Genomic DNA, 21081 nt, shown 5'->3' on the forward strand with positions numbered 1-21081 from the left:
GGTAGTATCATGCTTCCGTTATATGTCTTGCTATGAGTTTTGCGAGAGGATCTCTCGGATTCAGCATCACAGGGAGTTGGATCGCTTATTTGTTTTTCATTTGCATGATGGACATGTGAACCTTGCCAGGGTGGATTTTACATTGACACCCGAGATGATTGCTCAAGCCACAGGGATACCTAATGTCGGAGAGGTGTGGAATAAGCGCAAGATGTTAGACAGTGTTCAGTATGAGCCTTTCATTAGACCTGCATTCATGAGACACTTGACAGGTTATTTCCCTTCAGATTTCTGAGGAGTGAGTATGCCCCCATGATAAGGCTTATCATGCTCTATTTCACCTGTGAGGGCAGATTTTCACAGGTATATTCGTACCATATTTGCCTGTTGATGCATTTCACACGGGGTACGGATGATGAACATCCCTGTTTTCTTGTGCTGGAACATTGAGAGGATGGTGCCCTTGATGCAGAGGAAGAGCCCAGCACAGTAGTATAGGAGCCTCTATCATTATGGTTTGATTCAGCTTGTGGTCATACATCAGTTGGCTCAGCAGGGCATCCCATGGGAGGAGTTTATCTCTCGTGAGCTTTTCACAGCAGCACCACCACCAAATCCTGAGGTTGTTCACGAGGAGGGAGGACCATCACAGCAGCATGACACCCCCGTGACTAGATATGTCAGCTCTTCTCCATTGGTCACTTATTAGAGAGGCCAAAGGGCTTTATTTGTAGCAGCTCGGCGAGTATTTTCTCCACAGCAGGTGGAAGGGGTCTCGCCTTCTTCATCAGCTCAGTGAGTGCTATCTCCACATCAGGTGGAAGGGGCCTCGCCTTCTTCAGCAGCACAGGCAGCACAGAGGGGCAAGCAGCCCATGATTGAGGAGGGAATGACCGGTGATCCCGACATTGATATCATTGATCTTGATACCCGCTCTCCTACCACAGAGCTTCATGAGGTCATTCAGCAAAAGGAGGCCGAGAACTGCTTGTTGCAGCAGAAGTTAGAGATGGCACAGTGGAGGATCACCTATTTAGAGCAGCGCAACAAGCAGTTGGAGGATGAGCAAACTCTTGATGAGTTGTGGAGGATTCGTAGTGACCGCAACTTGAATCGAAGAAGACCCGGTGATTTAGTACCCGTTGAGCGAGAGTCTATGCTTATCCGGCTCAATGCTCATTTGGAGAGGTAGTTGGCCAAAGCAAAAAAACGAAGAAAAAGGTCCGACCCCCTCCACATCTTGGCCGAGGCTTCCTTGAAGGAGCATGGCACTAAATAGCTCAGCCCCATCACAAATTCCAGGAAATTTTGAGCATTTTGGGTCATTTTTGGTTTTTTCAGGCAAAAAACAGGTTTTGTCCCCTTAACGGGTCTCACCCCCCGCGCGACCTTTTCATTTGGCTACTCCGTTCTGGGAAAACTCAGCATTTCTAGATTTTTCATGAAAAGTTACACATGCTCACCCATTGCCAAGAGATTTTATGAAGTTTTGGGCCTCCAGAAAGTCAAAAAACAAGCAAAAAATGACTTTTTGCCACATTTTTGACACACAGAAAGCAGTCTTGGGAGATTGCAATTTTGGAGGGTTAAATGATCACTAAATTCAGAAATTCCACTTGGGTTGGAAAGTAGACATCCAGCCCTTTCCAACAAGCTTACTCTTGCCCCATTTGGACACCTGGAAGTACCCCAAAAGTGCTCTCAAAGGCGCGCGACCCGTTCAAGAATGGCGCACGACCCATCAGGCAAATTGCTCAGGATTTCAACCTACAGCTCAGCAAAACGCAGTTTTGACTATGTTTGACTTTTTGGAGTTGATTTTATCCTCCTTATTGTAAATGATGTAATTTTATGACACTTTTACACTTATGCATCTCTTCTAGAAGATTCATTCATGAGATAGGTGAAAATTAAATGAATGAATTGGTTTCCTAGTTTATAGAGGCAAGTTGTTTTGACTGCCTAGTTTTCAATGCTTAGTTTAGAATTGGTTGAAACAGCTCCTAGGATAGTGAGCTCGACCCCTAGAGGCAGGGAAAGATGTTAGATGATCTATATTATGTACTCTCTTGCTCATTTTCATGGTTGGACTCTTGAGGGAGAAGCTCTTATTGTATTATTCACTGTATCTCTGCAATTTTTGGCAAAGGAAGACCAGGGTTTTGCAGTCCTTTTTGGGATTCTTGTGGTCACATGTATTGATGGTGTGTTTCTCTTTGTACTTGTAAGTGTGTTATGTGAATCATTTCCTTACTTTTCCTTCTGCACATTAGGCAAATGAAGTGTTAAAGTAGAACTCATGACTGTCATGCTCTGCTTTTAAGTTTGCTTAATATCAATGTTTTCGACTGTTTAAAGGGAATTCAAGGTTATTGCTTGCTCTCCTTAACTCCTCACCAGTCATTCTCATCCATCCATCTCTATCAAAGGCATCAATATTGTTTCCTACCTCGCCCCAAAGAACTCCCTGCGAAAACTGTGTCCAATCCCCGCACCCGAAATTGCCATTCCCCAATTTTCCACCAAAACTTTAAAAATCCCAAATTTAAACCTCTTGATCAGTTTACTAGCCTAAAATCAGTGTTTTCCTATTGGTCATCTCGCCCATTGAAGATCTTTTTACTGAGATAGACCGAAGAGAGCCCTCTCTTGCCCCGTAGGGCTAGCTACGAGGCTAAGTGGTTTGATGTTGCCTTGGAGTTTACCTTTCTCAGCGTGAGGTGAAATTTCAAGCGTTAACAGAGTACAATTGAGTGATCAACAGAACATAATAGTGAATTGGAAAGGATTTATAGGGAAAAATCAAAAAATAATGGACAATTGGACGTTCAGAACACTCAACACCTCGAGCCACCTTATACTCTTGAAATCTGTTCTTCAAGCTATGCCAGTCTATCAGATGGCTAGTCAGGCAATCCCTAAAACAATATGCTAGAAAATGGTGCAAATCTTCAAAAAGTTTTTGTGGCAAGGGTCAAACAAATAAAAAAAATGGGTTTTTCTTTCATGGACATGGTTAAGCAAGTCTGTCACAGAGGGAGGTCTAGGACTAAGAGACCCCTACATATTAAACCAAGTCATGGGGGAAAATTATGGTGGAGATGGGTTCATGGAGGGAATGACCTATGGAAAATGCTTTGGGAAAAGAAATACGAGATAGCAAGGACTCCGGAAGGCAAACTATGAACACTATCAGAAAGGAAAGGCTCAGCCATTTGGAACCTGGCAAGTCTGAACAGAGCCTTGATAAGAGACAACAACTTCTGGGAAATTCGAGAGGGGGATAAAGCAGACTTTTGGCAGGAGGCGTGGCAACAGAGAGGAATCCTGATTCAGGAACCTCAGCTCCAAGAAATCCAACAGTACACAACCCAAATAGTGGAAGATGTAGTAAGAAACTATTGGGTAGTGGAACAGAGTAGTTACTAGAGAAAATGGAAGACTAAGAGTGACTAGCTCGAAGCCCCAGAAACTGATCAATGGATAATTTATCAAAAAGAATTGGCAACCAGGAAAATTGAAATTAAAGAAGGATCAAATATAATAAGATGGGGAAAACACATAAAAGGCATGTTTACAATCTCAGAAGGTTACCATATAAAGACAGAAGGAGTTGGAAACTCAGACATAAAAAAATGAAAAAGAATATGGTAGTTAAAAACTTGGCCAAAAGTGGTGTTTTTTACCTAGACAGTGTTTCATGGGCGCACTTTGACTTGGGACCAATTAAGAAGGAAAGGGATGCATGGGTCCTCACGATGTTCATTGTGCCAAAATCAAGAAGAAACCATGGAGCACGTCACAAATTCCTGCATTGTAAGTCACAACCTATGGAAAAACCACCAACAACTATTCGAGGTTGCAGATAGGAATACAGGGAGCATAAAAACAACAATAGAGTAGTGGAGCAGGAAGTCGTACCACAACACAATCCTGAACCGTGCTTGGAATCTGTCAATTGGGTTTCTCCTATGGAACCTTTGGAAGGCACGAAACAGGGTAATATTCAGCAAAGATAAAAAAGACAAAGGGGAAATATGGAACCAAATCATGAAAAACATAAGAGAAACAATAATTCTAGAAAACTGGAAAGAGGACGACTGGAAGATGGAAGGAACGGAGACCAACATTATGAACCGACTGGAAATCAAAGTGTAAAACACAAATAGGATAGGGAAGGAACATGATGTAGGCAAGGAAAGAGCCAAAGAAAGATATAGGAACCCACCACAAGGGTTCATAAAACTAAAATTCGATGGGGCGACAAAAGGCAACCCAGGGGAGGCTGGCGTAGGAGGGATATTCAGAGAAGAGGAAGGGAAGATCAAATGGGCATATGCAATGGACTGCGGCATCGCCACAAACAACGAAGCAAAATACCATGTGCTAAACAAGGGACTAGAGATAGCGATAAGTGAAGGGTACCAAAGACTGCAGATAGAAGGCAACTCCATGCTGGTAATAGAAATAATGAAACAACTACAGCAGGGAACAACAACTGAAAAGATGAGCAAAAGCTGGAGGACGGCTTGGGTAATAACAGAATTACAACAGCAACTACAGAGGATTGCCTACACCATATCGTCCCATGTGAAAAGGAAAGGAAATGCCCCGGCAGACCTCCTTGTGAACTGGGGTTGCCGAAATAGAGAGCAACAGCTAGACGCGGGAGGGGAAGAGCTTAGTCAGAATGAGGAAATGAAAAAAATGATATAGGTAGTCGAAGAAGATAGGCATCATAGCCAACATCTAGTGAATTTAGTTGATGCTGATGGGAGGGAAGAAGGACGTGGGCAGGTGTAGGTAGGACAACACATATCACCCATGGAACAACAAAGGATGGATGAAAGGACAAAAATGAATCGAATGACGACAGAGGGTAGAGAAAGGATAGACCCGAGAAGAGTGGGGGTAGAAATGGAAAGGAGTGGAAGAAGGGAGGGCAGCACATCAAGACCGAGAAGAGGCAGCAAGTGGATGAAAAATAGCAGTGAGGAGTCAACAAATGGATGGTAAGAGTAGTGGGGAGAAGAAAGACATTAATGAAGAACAGAGGAAAAAATACAGATGGGTAGCATCCTAAGGCAAGTGGGAAGGAAGGCAATCCAAGGAAGGAAGGAAAAACGGATAGCTGGTGGTAGAATTAAGACAAGAGAATGTTAAAGGAGTAGAGTCAGAGGGAAACCATGCATTTTGCATGTGGACGTGGAAGAAGGAAGGTGGCGAGAGAGAACGCATAGATCGACAACGAAAGCTCTAGGAGATAGAACAGTGCAACCAGGTTGACGGGTATGTAAAATTTCCCTCTCCATCCTTCAAAAAAAGATTTAGTTTGAAGTATAGAGTAGGCTTGAAGATAGATAGGGATGATCCTCAGCATCTCAGAAACAAGTACAGAGATAAGGAGTTTGGGACAGGGAAGAATCCTTGGGGGCTATGGCCAGGAAGGGCGGGCATAAAAGTAATGTGAGGAGGAGAAAGGAAATGGAGGACCCAACCATCCATGACCCCTGTAACAGAACTGATGCCTCGGGAAATTCCAGCCCTGAGACTCATCTTGTTGAGGTGCACCCTATCAGGAGGGAAAGGAAAGCCTGGAAAAAATGAGGGAGGGAGTAGGAGCACCCCATAGGGAGAGGAGAACCTGAAGAAAATCGTGAGGGTGACTCTGGACCAGAGAAATAACCTGGGAAAGGGATTAGCAGGCCTAAGAGAGAAAGGGGTGACCTTGAAAGAAAGGTGGAGCACTCAACCCAGGAAAAGACCTCTAACTCTCATAGTTCCAGTCAAAGTAATGGGGGCCTGGAACCTGAAAGAATTAGAGAGGCCTCAGTACTACATCAAAGAGAAAGAAACTGCATAAGTAGAACCATGATGGCGGGGGGGTAGAAATACCCCATTCAAATATATAACTCCAATGGCTAAAACTGACAATTGTGTTTACTATTTGATAGGTCTAACCATCGGTAAGGGCGAAACTGCAACCCAGATAGAGCAATCTAAGGATAAGAGTACCAAGGCATAGACAAGAAGAAACATGGCACTGAGGTGCAGCAAGAGGAATGTTAAAAAATAAGAAGGAATGAGAAGCACAAGAAAGAAAAAAGGAAGGAAACCGAATGATGAGCAGATGAAGAGAATAATTGACACCTACATGGAGGCAAATCCGAAGGAGGTCAAAGACCAAATATGGGGTTGGGAAAGAGATCTGAGAAATAACCTGAGATGTAGAGACTTCCCTATGGATGAATGGGAAGAAATGTTGCAGGACCCAGGTACGACAAATGGCCAGAAATCTATCTTTAACAAGACTCTACAACAATACTGGATAATGAAACACATTGTAGCCCGTGCCATGACCCTGCACTAGGAACATATGGAAGGGGAAGTTCTAAACAAGTAGGAAAGAAACAAGGAACCAGACCCAGTACGAGAGGAAATTATGAAAGAACTGGTGACAATTCAGATACAAACTTACACGAACAATCTAGCCTTGGGCCGAATTGAGTAGACACTGTCAGAGATAAAATGGAAAATGTTCCAGCGGGGACGAGAGCTCCTATACCAGGGGTGAAGTCATAGAACTCTGGAGGGAAGGTGCAGAGTTCAAAAGAGAATGTGACAGTTCAGATAGCTTCCTCTAATGAGGATTAGTTTAATTATCTTTGGTTTTTGAATGTTTTTGTTTAAAATGCGAAAGATAAGAACATGTGAAATGGCTAGCAAAGAAAAAATGGTTTTGATGAACTTATTTAAATTTTGGAGTGGATACAATGCTGACCGATGGTCACCTGGTTTCCTTTGGGTAGGTGACTGATCGGAGGATTCGACTATAATTTTTGCAAAAATTAAATATAGAGAGTACTACCATGTTTACAAAAAAAAAATGATGCAATATATTAACCAAGGAAAGAAAAATGACATGGCTTTGGTATTTGTGTGCTCGAAGGAAATCCAACAATGGTTGTGTTCTTTCTTTATCATGAAATAGTATTGAAGACAAATGTTGGTTCAAAAATTGAACTCTGTTACCAATAGGAGATGGTCATGTTGGGTAAGGAAAGGATGAATTGAAGGGCTCAAGGTCTAGCTCCAATACATAGTTATCCTTGTCACTACAAAATACAAAGTTGTCATCATTTTCTTATCCAGGTAAAAAGAAAAGTGAGTTTGTATTTGTGCACTTGTGATAGTATATGAAAAAGAGAGCACTAGTGGAAATCAAAGTGTGTTGTCCCATAATTCAACCTAACATAAAACTTATATATTCAGTTGTTGACTACAGTGGAAATTAAATGTAAAACCACTCAACTTGATCTTTACATGACATAGTCATAATGAACTAGTACAATAGAAGCATGCTAACTCATAAACAAGAGAAGATAAAAATGAATAATGGAACATTATTTCCTGCCACATAATTGGAATGAATAAAATTTCCACAAAATTCATCTAAAAAATGAGAAGAACTTATGGAAAAAGAACATATCATTAGAGTTTTGTACCCTCTTTAACACATGTAGCCTAGGGAAGTAGAGGAGGCCAAATGTAGCAGGATTCCAATTGTGTGGGATATAAAAACAGAAATGTGGAAAAACACACTTGCCAATTCAAAAAATCTCACTCTAAATAATAGAACATGTTGAGGATAGTAATGATGAAAATAGATCATGTATTAAGATCAAGCCCCTTATTGGTCATCAATTAGCAAGGCAGCTGGTAATTTTTACTCGTAAAAAAAAATATCATAATTAGTGTAATGACTGTGTGGATCTTTTTGTGAATTTTTTACATTTATATTATGGTGTCCTTGCAGGAGAGAGTGATGAAAGTTTTCCAGGTTTGGTCAGATTGGTTTCTCCTTTCATATGCTTATGTGAATGGATGGAGAGCTACCTTTCTTTGGTTTGGAAATTCAGGTGTCCCTCCCTTTCATTCAATATGTGGAGATGCCCCACCATTGAAGGACCTTGATAGTTCTAAATCCAATCTTACAGACATAAGAGATGGACCTGGTCCAAATCAAGATGTTGCTATGGTAATTGGAGAGGGAGCAACAACTCAATAATTTTTTAGTATTCCTCTTGTGGAGCTTGAAATATAGTGTAGGAAAAATGGTTTATCTATTTGTGGTGGTAGGGAGGTAATGTTTTTCCAATTTCTTAGCTTAGAAGAAGAAGAGAAGCATAAGAACCAAGATCAAGATGAGGATTTCATGTATGGGTATAACTTTGCAATTAGAGGAAAGCATGCAAGAGAAACTAATGCCCATATACAATTGGGAGGGGGAAGGTGGAGCACAGGTGAAGAAAGAAAACCCATACTTTATGATGATAAGGACAATATATCATTATCATCATCTAGGAAAAATGTTCAGGAAGAATCATCTTTACGGTCACGGGTTGAGGAACATGAATCTATGGATGCCTCTTGCAGTGGAACTTTACCAAAAAATGTTGGTGTTGTGATGGTAGTGTCACGTGATGTGCCCCCAAAAGTTCAAAAAATTCTAGGCAATGTCAAGGAAAATTTCTTTCTCTACTCCTTAACTCATATTTCGCCCCATCCACGCTTTTATAGACCAATTATCAAGATCATAGTTTCTTTAATGAAGGAGTCCAAGGGTTAACAATTTAAGGATATGATCATTTTTTTAAAAATGGACAGTCTTGTCTAACTTGCAAGGACTTGGGTGTCAAACTTGTTGTCGAGCCAATGTTATTCACATGTCAAAATTTTGAGTATGGCTTGGGATTGAGTTTGAATGAGAGGATTTTTCTTAATACTGTTTAGTCAAGGAAAAGAACCAAATTTAGAGTCCATTTGAATTATGATTCATGAAGCATAGTAACAGAGTTGGTGAGCTTAATAGGGCTCATCCTTGTCGTGATGTGTTACATTTGAATGGCATGAATGCATGAATTTCAAAATGCTAAGATATGATATAAATCTTGGGAAATTTTGACCAAATAAATAACCCAAACCTGACACTTGAGATATGATATAAATATTGGGAAATTTTAACCAAATACATAACCTAAACCTTAAACCTAGTAGTGTGAAATCCATTGTTTGAAGTGTGGCTACTAAAGACAAATTTCTTAAATACTTTTAAAAATTAACATACAAATAATTTATAAAAGCATGGAATTTCGTTGTCAATCAAATGTCAAACCGGATAACAATTAAAGCGATAACCCGCAATGGCAATCAAAATTGACAAGACATATTGGAAAAATGTTCAAAACTCATTGGGAACATCCTAATCCTACAAGCTGCTCATCTAAAGCAACCAAAGATGTTACCTTGCCTGGGAAACATGGAATGTTAATGATATAAATGAAAAAAAGTTAAATAATTAAAACTGACTATTAGAACTAGCCCAAACAATGAATGATAAACAAAATGAATATGGGGAAAAATGTCACATACCCACTCCATGAGACTGCCATTCGCTTCCATACTCGATGTTTCCCAAGTCTAAGCAGGTCATTCCATTGGTGTCCACATCCTCGTATCCACAATAGAATTCAGCCTCGTATGCACATACAACCTGCATTGGTGATACCCTTCCGTAAATAAAAAAATAAAAGAAAATGAAGCCTGAAAGCCTTTTCACTAGTCAATGGTTTAAAGATTTTGAAGCGTGTATTTAAAAAGAAGATTCTCATAGCAATATCCTCTCTTGCTTTGAAACTCTATTCAAATACATTACTTCCTCCAAAAACTTTACATATCATGGATCGTCATAATTCAAGTCATCAATTAAATGATGTTCTATCATCTCTAGAGCAGGGGTGCTCTGAAGAAAGAAACCTAATACACTGGTTTCCTATCATGAAATTCAGTTATGTCTACATAAACCTGTATATATGGAGATGAGAGAGTGGGGACGTGAGAAATCGAGGTATGGGATATTTTGAATGTTCCTGCATTGCATTTCAAAACTAGAATAAGCCAACTTTGCACTCATTTATGAGGTAAAAGACACAAATATTCATTGTGAACATCATGGAAAAAAGCCATGGAAGAATTTTATGGTCTTTTCACATCTTATAGAAGGTTAAGTTTTTTAATTTAGGTAGTGTATATTTTCATTAAGGAATAGGTATGAAACAAAGTCATTGCTTAGTTTTGTTTCATATCTATTGGATATACTGAATCTTCAAATAGGACATAATAATGAACCAAAACATAATAGTAAACCTAAGCTACATAAATATTGAGCTAGGAGGATCCATCGATCCAATTGTATAGGTGTTCATAAGTGTCGTTCAGATTCATCGTCACTTCAGTTCAGTGTCGACAGATCGACAGTGGTGGTTTATGATCAGTGTTCAGGTAATATTATGGTTTCACGACATTAAGTTGATGTGATGTTGTACTTTGGCATCAACTTGTGTCATTGATAGTTTCGCCAGGGTTTGGATGACGACATGTGTTTTGACGTTCGACTTTGGAGGATTTATGGTTGATATAATTGATTGTGTAAAAGGGTTCAAGTTAAAGTACCTGGTCGATGACATAGTCTTGTTGTCGTCATCAGTGCCAGTTTCAAAGATGTGATGGTTGTCGTTGTGCAACGTTGATGAATGGCGCACGGAGACCACAAGGATGTACCGAGGTCGATCATCTAGTAAAGGCTTCAGTTTCACCGATTTCATTGTGCAGAGTCGACATGGATCTTGGACACTTAAATGAAACTCCTAAATCTACGCCTAAACCTAAGCCCTAACTCCTAACCTATCCTATTATTATTTGCTACCCTAAGAACTCTAATTCATTCTTAACCTATTTCTAAACCCATGCTCAAATCCTATTCATGCAAATCCTATGCTACCTAATCCCTAAACCAAATACATATAAACCATGTATTAAGTCCTAATACATTATATTTATGTATTAAAATACATTTCAAAAACCTAAAACTACATTGCCTAATGTTCAAACCTACCTCCTAAACCCTTTGATACAACCCTCAACCTATTTCTATTGTTAAAAAACCATATAAAACATAACAAAATTCAATACATAGTCCTCTGACCGCGCGGTTAGCCAAACCGTGTCGGAGGACATGTGATCAATCTTTGGCATTAACTGTCAGAGGTTAACCAAATAGTTGGGTGCCTAAACCATGCGGGGGTAACCGCAGTTCATAAACCGTGACCATGGCATGTGATAGCGTTTGGAAGCTGATAGATAGAGGTAACCGCAAACATTAATGGTGTCAGAACCGTGGCATGTGACCACCACTACAACAGTCGCGCCACCGCCAACTGAAATTGCCGGCTAATTAACTACAGTTTGTAACCAGGTGTTCACATGTGTTGGCAGTCTCCTATGGGCGGTTATGAAGACTGTTAACGGTTATCGCCTATTATAATGTTTTGTTTGGGTTTTAGTTGTTGAAATTGATTTTTATTAATCCGAATGCCTAAACTAGGCCTAAAGGTGGCAGTTTGACCTCAAACAAAACGTAATAAAACCCACAAGTCATCTAGTTCATTATAAAAGTGGCTAGCAGGAGATTTTATGTATCCACCAGCCTATAAAGGCATAATTTCTCATTGGAGAATAGGAGGAGAGTATATAGTTTTGTGTGCAGGTTCTGGAGAGATATAGTCTATTTTGTTTTCAGGATTTTGGGAGCACCGGGAATCAGATTGAGAAACCGTAAGCGGCGTTGGAAAGTTTCTTCAGAGATATTTCTATTGATAGAGGTTAGAATTTCCTATGTGCAATTTCAATCTGGCCAATTCACTATGTAAACCACTTCTTCTTCTTCTTCCTAATAAAAACGGTCGCCCATCTTGAAAGTGGACCCGAAGATGTAGTCCATCAGGGACGAACTCCTTAATCAATATTGTTGTCTAGTATATCTATGTTTTCAACGTTTTCATTTCAATTTTGCATATTTCTTATGGTTTATCAGTTGTCGTAAAGTGTTCTGCTCCAACAGTTTTCCTCGTTTTCCGTGCTTTCGGTTTTCATTCAATTCACTAATGGCTAATCAACTCTACATCAGTATTTAATATATGATCATATCATATCATATAATTTGGTATCAGAGTAGGTTTTTGATTGTAGATTTGCCTTTGAATGTTAACTAGGTCTAAGTCGCAACGAGGAGAAGGAATCCTTGAGCAGATCAATCCAGAGATTGGAAAGCAACGAGTTGTTCAGAAAGAAACCACGTCAGGATATGATGCATGTGAAAACACTGAGACTAAGATGAGTGAGGAACAGTGTCAGTAGGCATTCTTGAAAATGCAACAGATGTTGGGAGAATTGTACGAAGACAAGAAGGCAAGAGATGCCGCATCCTCTTCGAAGGCATTGAAGAAGGACAAAGGTAAATGAAAGGGCGAAAAACCTCCTTCACCTCCGTCATCTCCATCATCATCCTCTTCTTCTTCTTCTTCTTCCAGTGCAACACTTGAAATAGATAAGAAACATAAGAAATCATCTCTTTTGAAACTTGATATTAAATTTGAGTTACCTGTTTATGATGGTGAAATGAATCCTCAAAAGTTAGATAACTGGATAAAGCAGTTAGAAGTGTTTTATCGCATTCAGAACATTTCTAAAGGTAAAACTAAAATTCAGTTATCTACACTTAGAATGGGGGGAACAGCTTTAATCTGGTGGGAAAGCAAGACTCAGTTATATGTTAAGTGTACAAGAAAAGTTATCTCTTCATGGTCTAAGTTTTTGAAAGCTCTTAGGAAACAGTTCTATCCTTTAGGATACATGCAGCAAGCTATTATTAAATGGCAGCATCTGAGGCAAGGTAGAGGGCAAAGTGTTCAGGATTTTACTCAGGAGTTCAGGAAGAAATCGTTGTCGCTTGATATTTCATTGGATACATGAGAAACTTTGTTAAAATACATCGGAAGTTTACATTCATATTTGCAGCATACTTTATTAATGTTTAATCCTAATGATTTTGATGAGGTGTGTGTTTAGGCCATCCATATTGAATCAGGTGGTAGACCATTCAAGTTGTCATCTCAATCATCTGAAGAGATGGAAAACATAGAATCCATAGGCAGTAAGGGGAACATTTTGAAGAGAAAGAAATCAGCGATCATTCAGAAGGAAAGACCTACTTGTTCTCATTGCCAGAGAATCATTCATGATGAATCGAAGTGCTAGAAAATTCATCAAGAACTTAAGCCCAAAAAATTACTTAAGGCAAAGGATGAAAAGAAGGATAATGTAGCAATCCAGCAAGACCTTGGTTCAGATTCAGGTGATGAACGGAAAATAACTGCCATGGTTATGATAGGTAAAACTTATGATACTGGTTCAAGTTCGAAATCTAATGTATCTTCTTCAAACATAAATCCTCCACATGAGGATAAACGAGTTGAACTCTTCCACATAAGGATAATTGCTAAGCACACAAAAATTGACACAATTTTTGACAGTGGTGTTGTTGGGAAAAGTATCTATTCAGAACACCCCTATCCCACTCTAAGGTGTGATAGTGCCTTAGCAACAAACAAGGAAAACTACTTGAGTATTCTTCTTTATGAAATGTAAATGAAGAGGAAGGATGTAACTAACCTGTGTCTTTCGCTAGTTTGTTGATCCAATCGCTCCTCTCTTCAATAGCTCCCAGCTCCCTGCTCCCTTACCGGCCCAGCTTCGTCGAATTCCTGCAAGATCACAGAAGAGAGAAACTACACGAGGATATAGATATACATTCATAAAAAGCTCAGGATCAGATTAAGCTAAACATGCAAATATAACAAAACATCACTGATATACAAGCATGTAGAAGAAACTCAAATAATTTTATTGATATGATAAGAAAGTCCAAGAGGAGATACAACCAAGTGATTCCCGATCCAGCATCTACCTCCCAGCAAAGGAATCCCTTCCTCTCCTCCAACAAAGCATAAATCACCCAATGTACTAATCTCAATCTCAAACCAACAACAATTCTCTGCAAAGTCCAAAATTCCAGCCTCTGGATCTCTGGGATGAGGGATCCATATATAGATGTAAGCAGAGAGGATGAGTCAGCTTATGTTTTGACTTGTGGCTTCTCTCTGTCAGTTCTTGCTTCCACTTGGAGACTGAGAGCCTCTTACTCATCACTTGGTCGAATTCAGTGAGGCAAGTGTCATTGGAGAAGATTCTGGAAGCTTCCATGGTCTTTCCACCTCGTTGAATGACTCTGCAACTTGTCATTTCCCGCTCAACGCACCTTGGTAGTGCATTCAAGTGCGTGGCAACGCACCTAGCCAGTGTATTTGGGTGCTTTGCAACGCAGGCAGCTAGTGGAGCTTCTGAATTGATCCTGATTTGACTAGTTCTGAGTGGTTTTTGGTGGAGAACTTCTGGGAGAAGCTGTCATTGGTTGACCTTGTTCCTTTAGGAGCTGTAACAACATCTTTAGGGACTTAGGATCCCTTGATTTATGGACATTTCATGCTTATAGCTGTAAGGCACAAAAATGTCTATAACAGTTGCCCCCTAAAGTATGAGGCCGTTTATCGGGTGAAATGCTTTATTAGGAGGATCCGAAGTTCTTTCAATGCTGGGAGGAGACCTGTAATAAGATACAATACAATAAATTATTTTTCATACTGTTTTCATGATCTAGCCGAGGCGGGCATTCCCATGCTCAGCTTTATAAATTCATTTTTATGTACATAGGACAGACAATCGTCTGATGGTAGACTGATGATTCTGATGAAATCATCATCTTTTTGGTAGGATGATTATCTGTTCTGCAATGCTACACATGTCAATGTCTTTATTTTTCCTGAATATATATCGCAGCCCGGATGGATGAAACTAGATCCGGGGTCTTCAATCTCGTCCGATCTTCACTCTAAGTACAAGTCGATGCACGTGAGAAATGATTTGAAGTCGAACATGGAAAGACATCGCTTGATTACCAGTCAATGATGTAAACTGTTAACAAGCGCGAGAGGAATCACCGATAATGATAATGACCCTCAAGGTACTGGAGTACAATTCACGTGGTGTGAATAAAGGACTTGGCGTCGAACACCATGAAAAATCTTTCGGTCGAAGGTCATTGATGTATACCTGTCGCCGGAAGTGAGAAACTTGCCATTGAGGCATGCAAGCTTCAAAGTACTGAAGGGGGTGTTCCTAGATCAACTTCTTGGATAATGAGCTGATGTCGACAAGAAGCGATCCGTCAAAGGAGGGCCTTAATGTATCCCACATTAGTGACACGGAATGGAGCAAATGATTTTGATGGAGGTGAAAACGATCTGATGATATATGGTTCAGGGTGGCGGTCATGAAAGAATGAAGTATAATGTATGGTAGTGGATGGGACACGGTTAACTTCTCTGGATGACTTCTCTTGAACATATCGGCGACACTTATATGATGGATTGGTAGCATTTACCCCAAAGGTGGATGGTATGGCGAGACCATGGTGATGTGACCGGTGAATGAAACAACCCAACCCGACTCAGGCACGGAGTGGAAGTGTCATGTTCAAGAGCGACTTGCTACCAATAAAGGTTCTTTGAGTTTCTTCCCAATTTTTCCCCAGTCATTGCTGACCAATACCTATTTATTTTTGTCAAGCTTGAGGAGGATAACATATGCTTGTTCTATAATTTGCCCTTCGGGCAAACCCATCGCTATGTTTTAACGAGCCTAGCGATAGTGAAACTCGTTCTCGTCTAAAGACAAGTTTGTCGCTATTAATGTTTTTAACGAGTCTAACGACAAAGATAACTCAGTCCTTTTCATTTTTAGAGAGTCTGAAAAGGTACATAAAGTTAACTCTGGAATTCCTTTTTCGTCATCTAATCCCTTAAGCCCGAAAAAGTATAAAACAATACAAAAGGGATGAATTTTCGATAGTTTTAACGAGCCGAACAAAACAAGCGCTCGATCTTTTTGTGCAATAATCCCTCAGGTCCAAAAAGATTAAAATCTAGAGGAGGGATAGCTCTTCTTGTCGCTTTAACGAGCTGGAAGGCCAAAACTCGGCAATCTTTTCATATTTTACGAGTCAAATGAAAAGAGCTTAAAGAAGACTCATCTTTTGAGGAACGAGTGATAAAATGGGTAGCAGCTGATTCCAGGTAATGGTTGGAATTTTCCAATCACGGCAGTGTCACAAGGATGGCTAGTGAAATCACTCTTCGCAGCTGTTCCTCAAAATGGGTAAACAATCATATGGAGGTGAATGATCGGCCAATGGAAAAGTGGAGGTGACGGTGCAAACACGACCAAGGCTTTAACGGCTGATAATGTTACATTCATGGTGGTTATTTACCGGAAGATAGTTCATTTTTTAACGAGCTTAAACGCAGGTTGAAACACTTGCTCGATCTTATGTTTATTTTTTAACGAGCATGAACTATGTGCTAAAACTGCTCGATTAATCCAGTCATATGATAAGAATGTCTCATGTAAGATGCCATTTTTTATGGAGCTTGCGCCTTACAAAGCTATGCCCCGCATCCTTTCGTTATGCAAGTTTGGAAACGACTAATCCTACGAGTTTAAAGGGTTAGACCTACGGGTTTAAAGGGAGGACCTAAAAATTTAAAAAATAAATAGCCGCCCCTTGCTTGCACTCCAAAAGGTTTGCATGCCTCCAGGTATAAAGTACGATTTCAAGGTTACCCCTCAATTTGCAGATAAAACATTTGTTCTACCAGGAAAGACCTACCTCTTTCAGGTTACCAAAGATTGTCTCATTTGCGCAGCAAACAAAACACTTCTTCGGCGATGTCTACCGAGATAAACAAAGGTGAATGACGACGCCCGCCGATTCACATAACTTTGACAAAAGAATCTTATTCTAGAACAACCCCTCTTCCAATCGAAGACGGGGTACAGACTAGTCATATTCTCCCGCGGAAACCTACCCTATACCCAAAGTTTTCCTGCCGAAGTAGACCAGGACGCATGCACCCTGGGTTCCAGTCATATCCTTCCGAATTACTCGCGCTCATCGGGAGGACGGACCGTGGGTTGAGACATTTCTTGCGTGAAGATACCATTTAGGGATGGTATATGACTATTTGCGATGCATGATCCGGGAAATGAAAGCTGATCCACGAGCTTGACCACTCTTCCTTCGTGCGGAAAACACATTACTCTAAAGAGTGAGGAGACGATGGCTCCCATGCAATAAATATAGTCTCATCCAAGGAGTAGGTTATAATCCAAGGGTCCTTGAACGACCATCACGTTCATTTGAACGGTCTTCCCTTTCAATGTTATGGGTACATTGGGGAGGATCCCTAAAGGTCGACTGGTTCCTTTATCAAAGCCTGTCAAATTTCTCATTTCAGGCAAAAGCGATGGCAAACCAAGCGCTTTCCAAGCAGTAGAGGAAAGGATACTCACAGATGCCCCCTCATCAATGATGGTGCCAGCCATGACCATTCTGTATATTTGGACGATAATTCAGAATGGTATGCTTGCTGGCAAACGGGGTCTGCCTAGTTGGTTCCAGTCGAAGGAGACAACTAGGTTGCTTGGAGGTGGGACCGAGTAAACGGCCGGGTATCGCTCTGACGAACTTCCTTCCTGCGATAAAGGAATGGGTGGATTTCCCCCGTGTTCGTCGGAGTCTGTGTTGATGAAGAGAATTTGGACGGTGTCATCCTTATTCTCCTCAGTGACTATATCATTCGAAGATAAAACCTCTGAAGGCAAGACCGGGTCAACTGCCGCCTCGACCTTTTGACTTTCGTCGGGTATGGATTCAACTGGTTCATCTTCAATGACCAGCGCTTCAGCTGACCACTTGAGCAGGCCAGCTGGATTCTCAACTAACGAAGGACTTGGCAAGAATTTCTTATATCCAGGAGGGAGTCGTAACGGTGAAACCGGACGATCATCCAAAACTCTTTTAGCTTCGTCTAAGAAGGGACAACGGTGGATGGCGTGGTTGCCTTCGCACAGTTTACAAGGAGATCTAGCTCTCCCTTTTTTTCCTGGGACTTCACTTTCGCTAGTTGACAGTGTGCTTTCAACATGGCAATCAGAGGTTGACGCCACCGGATTGTGCAAACGGGGAGACCAGTCCCTTAGTATCCGAGGGATGCAGGGACAATCTCTGTGAAAGTGGTCTCCCTTGCAAATGACACATGGCGATTTAGGCCTGGTCAGTGCAGTGTGTGGAATTTCGTTAGACGACACTCGTTTGCCCCCAGTTGCTTTTGGCTCCTTCTTCTTCTTCTCTTTCTTCTTCTTTTCCTTCTTCTCCTTAGGAACTTGGATTTTAGCTTTACCAGTCCCGTCAAGCGAAGAGGAAGGAGGAGAGGAAGAATTAGAGGAAATAGAAGGCTGGTGGGTAACTCTAGACTGGTCTAACTGCTGATTCGACTGTTCAGGAATAGTGGTGTTCTGAACGACATTGGTTGAGAAGAGCCAGACCGGCAAGCCAATTGTCAGTCCTGGAAGCGACAATGTGGCCATATGGGGCGCACCAACATCTCCCCAAGAGGAGAAGGGACTAGGATTTCCACCAAGGGGAATTCCTTGGTTGGTAGGCTCCATTTTCTCAACCTAAAGATCAACGCAGGAAAAAGGGTATGAATATTCCGTTTAAAATAAATTTTAACGACGCTTGGACACAACTTGCTTTTTCAATTTTAAAGAGTTGAGAAAAAGCAAAAGATGACTCTAGTCTCCTTCGATTTTTAATGAGCCTGAAGTGACAAGTGCTCAGATGGACCTTTTCTGTTAAGGAGTCTGAAAAGGAACGAAAGGGACTGCTCTGGAGTTCTAGGTAGAGGGTGTGCCAAACCAATCGCAAAACCGCAGAATACTTTTTAAGGTACGGGCGGTCAATCTTCCCGAATGCTGTGTTCAGTGCATTGCGATCAGTAGGGCGGCCGACACGGCTTCCTATGGATAAAGGTTTTATGCCTATAGGGGTCTCCCAATATATACTCGACAGTACGTGGGAGCACAATCCGTACTGGCACTTATCGTCTCTCAGGAGGAATCACCCAACCATCAGTGAGGCCGACAGTCACCAGGTTTTACGACGCCGGAACACGTCTCTAGCCTAGACCTCTATGTTGTGCGTTAAGTTCCAATGCGTTGTTAAGTTCATTCAATTTATTTTAGGTTGATCTTTCTTAGAAGTTTGCCTTTTTGGATCACCACGAGATGTAGATACAATTCCTAAATGCAGTCTAAAGATGATAAGCAAGCTTTTATCTCTTTTCAACAATGAAAATCCTAGCTACAAGGGGAAAACAAAGACACAATCTTTTCTCAAAGAGCAAAGAGCACACTGTAAATGCACTTTTCCTAAATCAAACCATACAAACTATCAAAATGCAAATGCACAAATGCATGTATTTGTTTTCACTTTCTTAATATTGATGCCTAAAAAGAAAGCTGTTGTACAAATTTGAATTCGATTTCAAGTGAAAACACAAACAAGTTTCTTTTTTAAATCAAAAAGACGATTATGACACTTTATGATTTTGAAGTAAACACTTGTTTCGACACTGGAAATTCATAAATTCAAACCAAAAGACAAAAGTAAAAGCGCAATCAACTGTCAACAGCAACAAACTTTCTCCTAAGATCAAAACGACACTGACGACAGGTCTAGATCGAAGAGCGACAGTATGACTAGTTTACTTTTGTAATGGGAAACTGCAAATGATGTAACAAATACACAAAAACAAATACAGTTTCTTTTATACAACTGAGGCGGAATTAAGGCAGAGAAAAGGGGTTTTCAGATAGGTACACACACTGATAACAGGCTGCAAAAACAGAGATAAAACTGAACACAAGGATGCAAAGAACCACAGCTGCACAGGGCAAAGGCTGATCAGCGCACCTATTGCACAGAGAAACTGAATTGCAGCGCAGGTAGCCCTCTCGGGACCTGCGTTGAAATGTAGAGTCTCTTCACAGAGCCTGCGCTGAAGCAGAAACGAGAATTTCCTCTGGGTTCTGGGTCACGGTTTGCAGTTTAATCTATGGTTTTTGGCCGAATAAAAGCTATCAATAAGGTACAATTAGAAGGATGATTTAAAGGAGGACTAAGAGCTATCACAAAGGGCAGTTAGAGCATTTGTGGATCAGCTTTTTCAGATCATAAACAGGCCCAGTGAATGGACTAGAGTAGCAGATCTCTACTTTGCATTTGTAAATGGCAAATGCAGTTCGATTCGCCACTCCTAAGTTTATGAGAAGAACAACAATAGAAACACAAATAAACTAACTAGATACGATCCCCAGCGGAGTCGCCAATTTGTTGTTGGGAAAAGTATCTATTCAGAACGCCCCTATCCCACTCTAAGGTGTGATAGTGCCTTAGCAACAAACAAGGAAAACTACTTGAGTATTCTTCTTTATGAAATGTAAATGAAGAGGAAGGATGTAACTAACCTGTGTCTTTCGCTAGTCTGTTGATCCAATCGCTCCTCTCTTCAATAGCTCCCAGCTCCCTGCTCCCTTACCGGCCCAGCTTCATCGAATTCCTGCAAGATCACAGAAGAGAGAAACTACACGAAGATATAGATATACATTCATAAAAAGCTCAGGATCAGATTAAGCTAAACATGCAAATATAACAAAACATCACTGATATACAAGCATGTAGAAGAAACTCAAATAATTTTATTGATATGATAAGAAAGTCCAAGAGGAGATACAACCAAGTGAGTCCCGATCCAGCATCTACCTCCCAGCAAAGGAATCCCTTCCTCTCCTCCAACAAAGCATAAATCACCCAATGTACTAATCTCAATCTCAAACCAACAGCAATTCTCTGCAAAGTCCAAAATTCCAGCCTCTGGATCTCTGGGATGAGGGATCCATATATAGATGTAAGCAGAGAGGATGAGTCAGCTTATGTTTTGACTTGTGGCTTCTCTCTGTCAGTTCTTGCTTCCACTTGGAGACTGAGAGCCTCTTACTCATCACTTGGTCAAATTCAGTGAGGTAAGTGTCATTGGAGAAGATTCTGGAAGCTTCCATGCTCTTTCCACCTCGTTGAATGACTCTGCCACTTGTCATTTCCCGCTCAACGCACCTGGGTAGTGCATTCAAGTGCGTTGCAACGCACCTAGCCAGTGTATTTGGGTG

The sequence above is a fragment of the Pinus tabuliformis genome, chromosome X, assembly GCF_031772625.1.
Source record: "Pinus tabuliformis cultivar Carrire ecotype Pingquan chromosome X, CPIR1, whole genome shotgun sequence".
In the NCBI taxonomy this organism is placed as follows: domain Eukaryota; kingdom Viridiplantae; phylum Streptophyta; class Pinopsida; order Pinales; family Pinaceae; genus Pinus; species Pinus tabuliformis.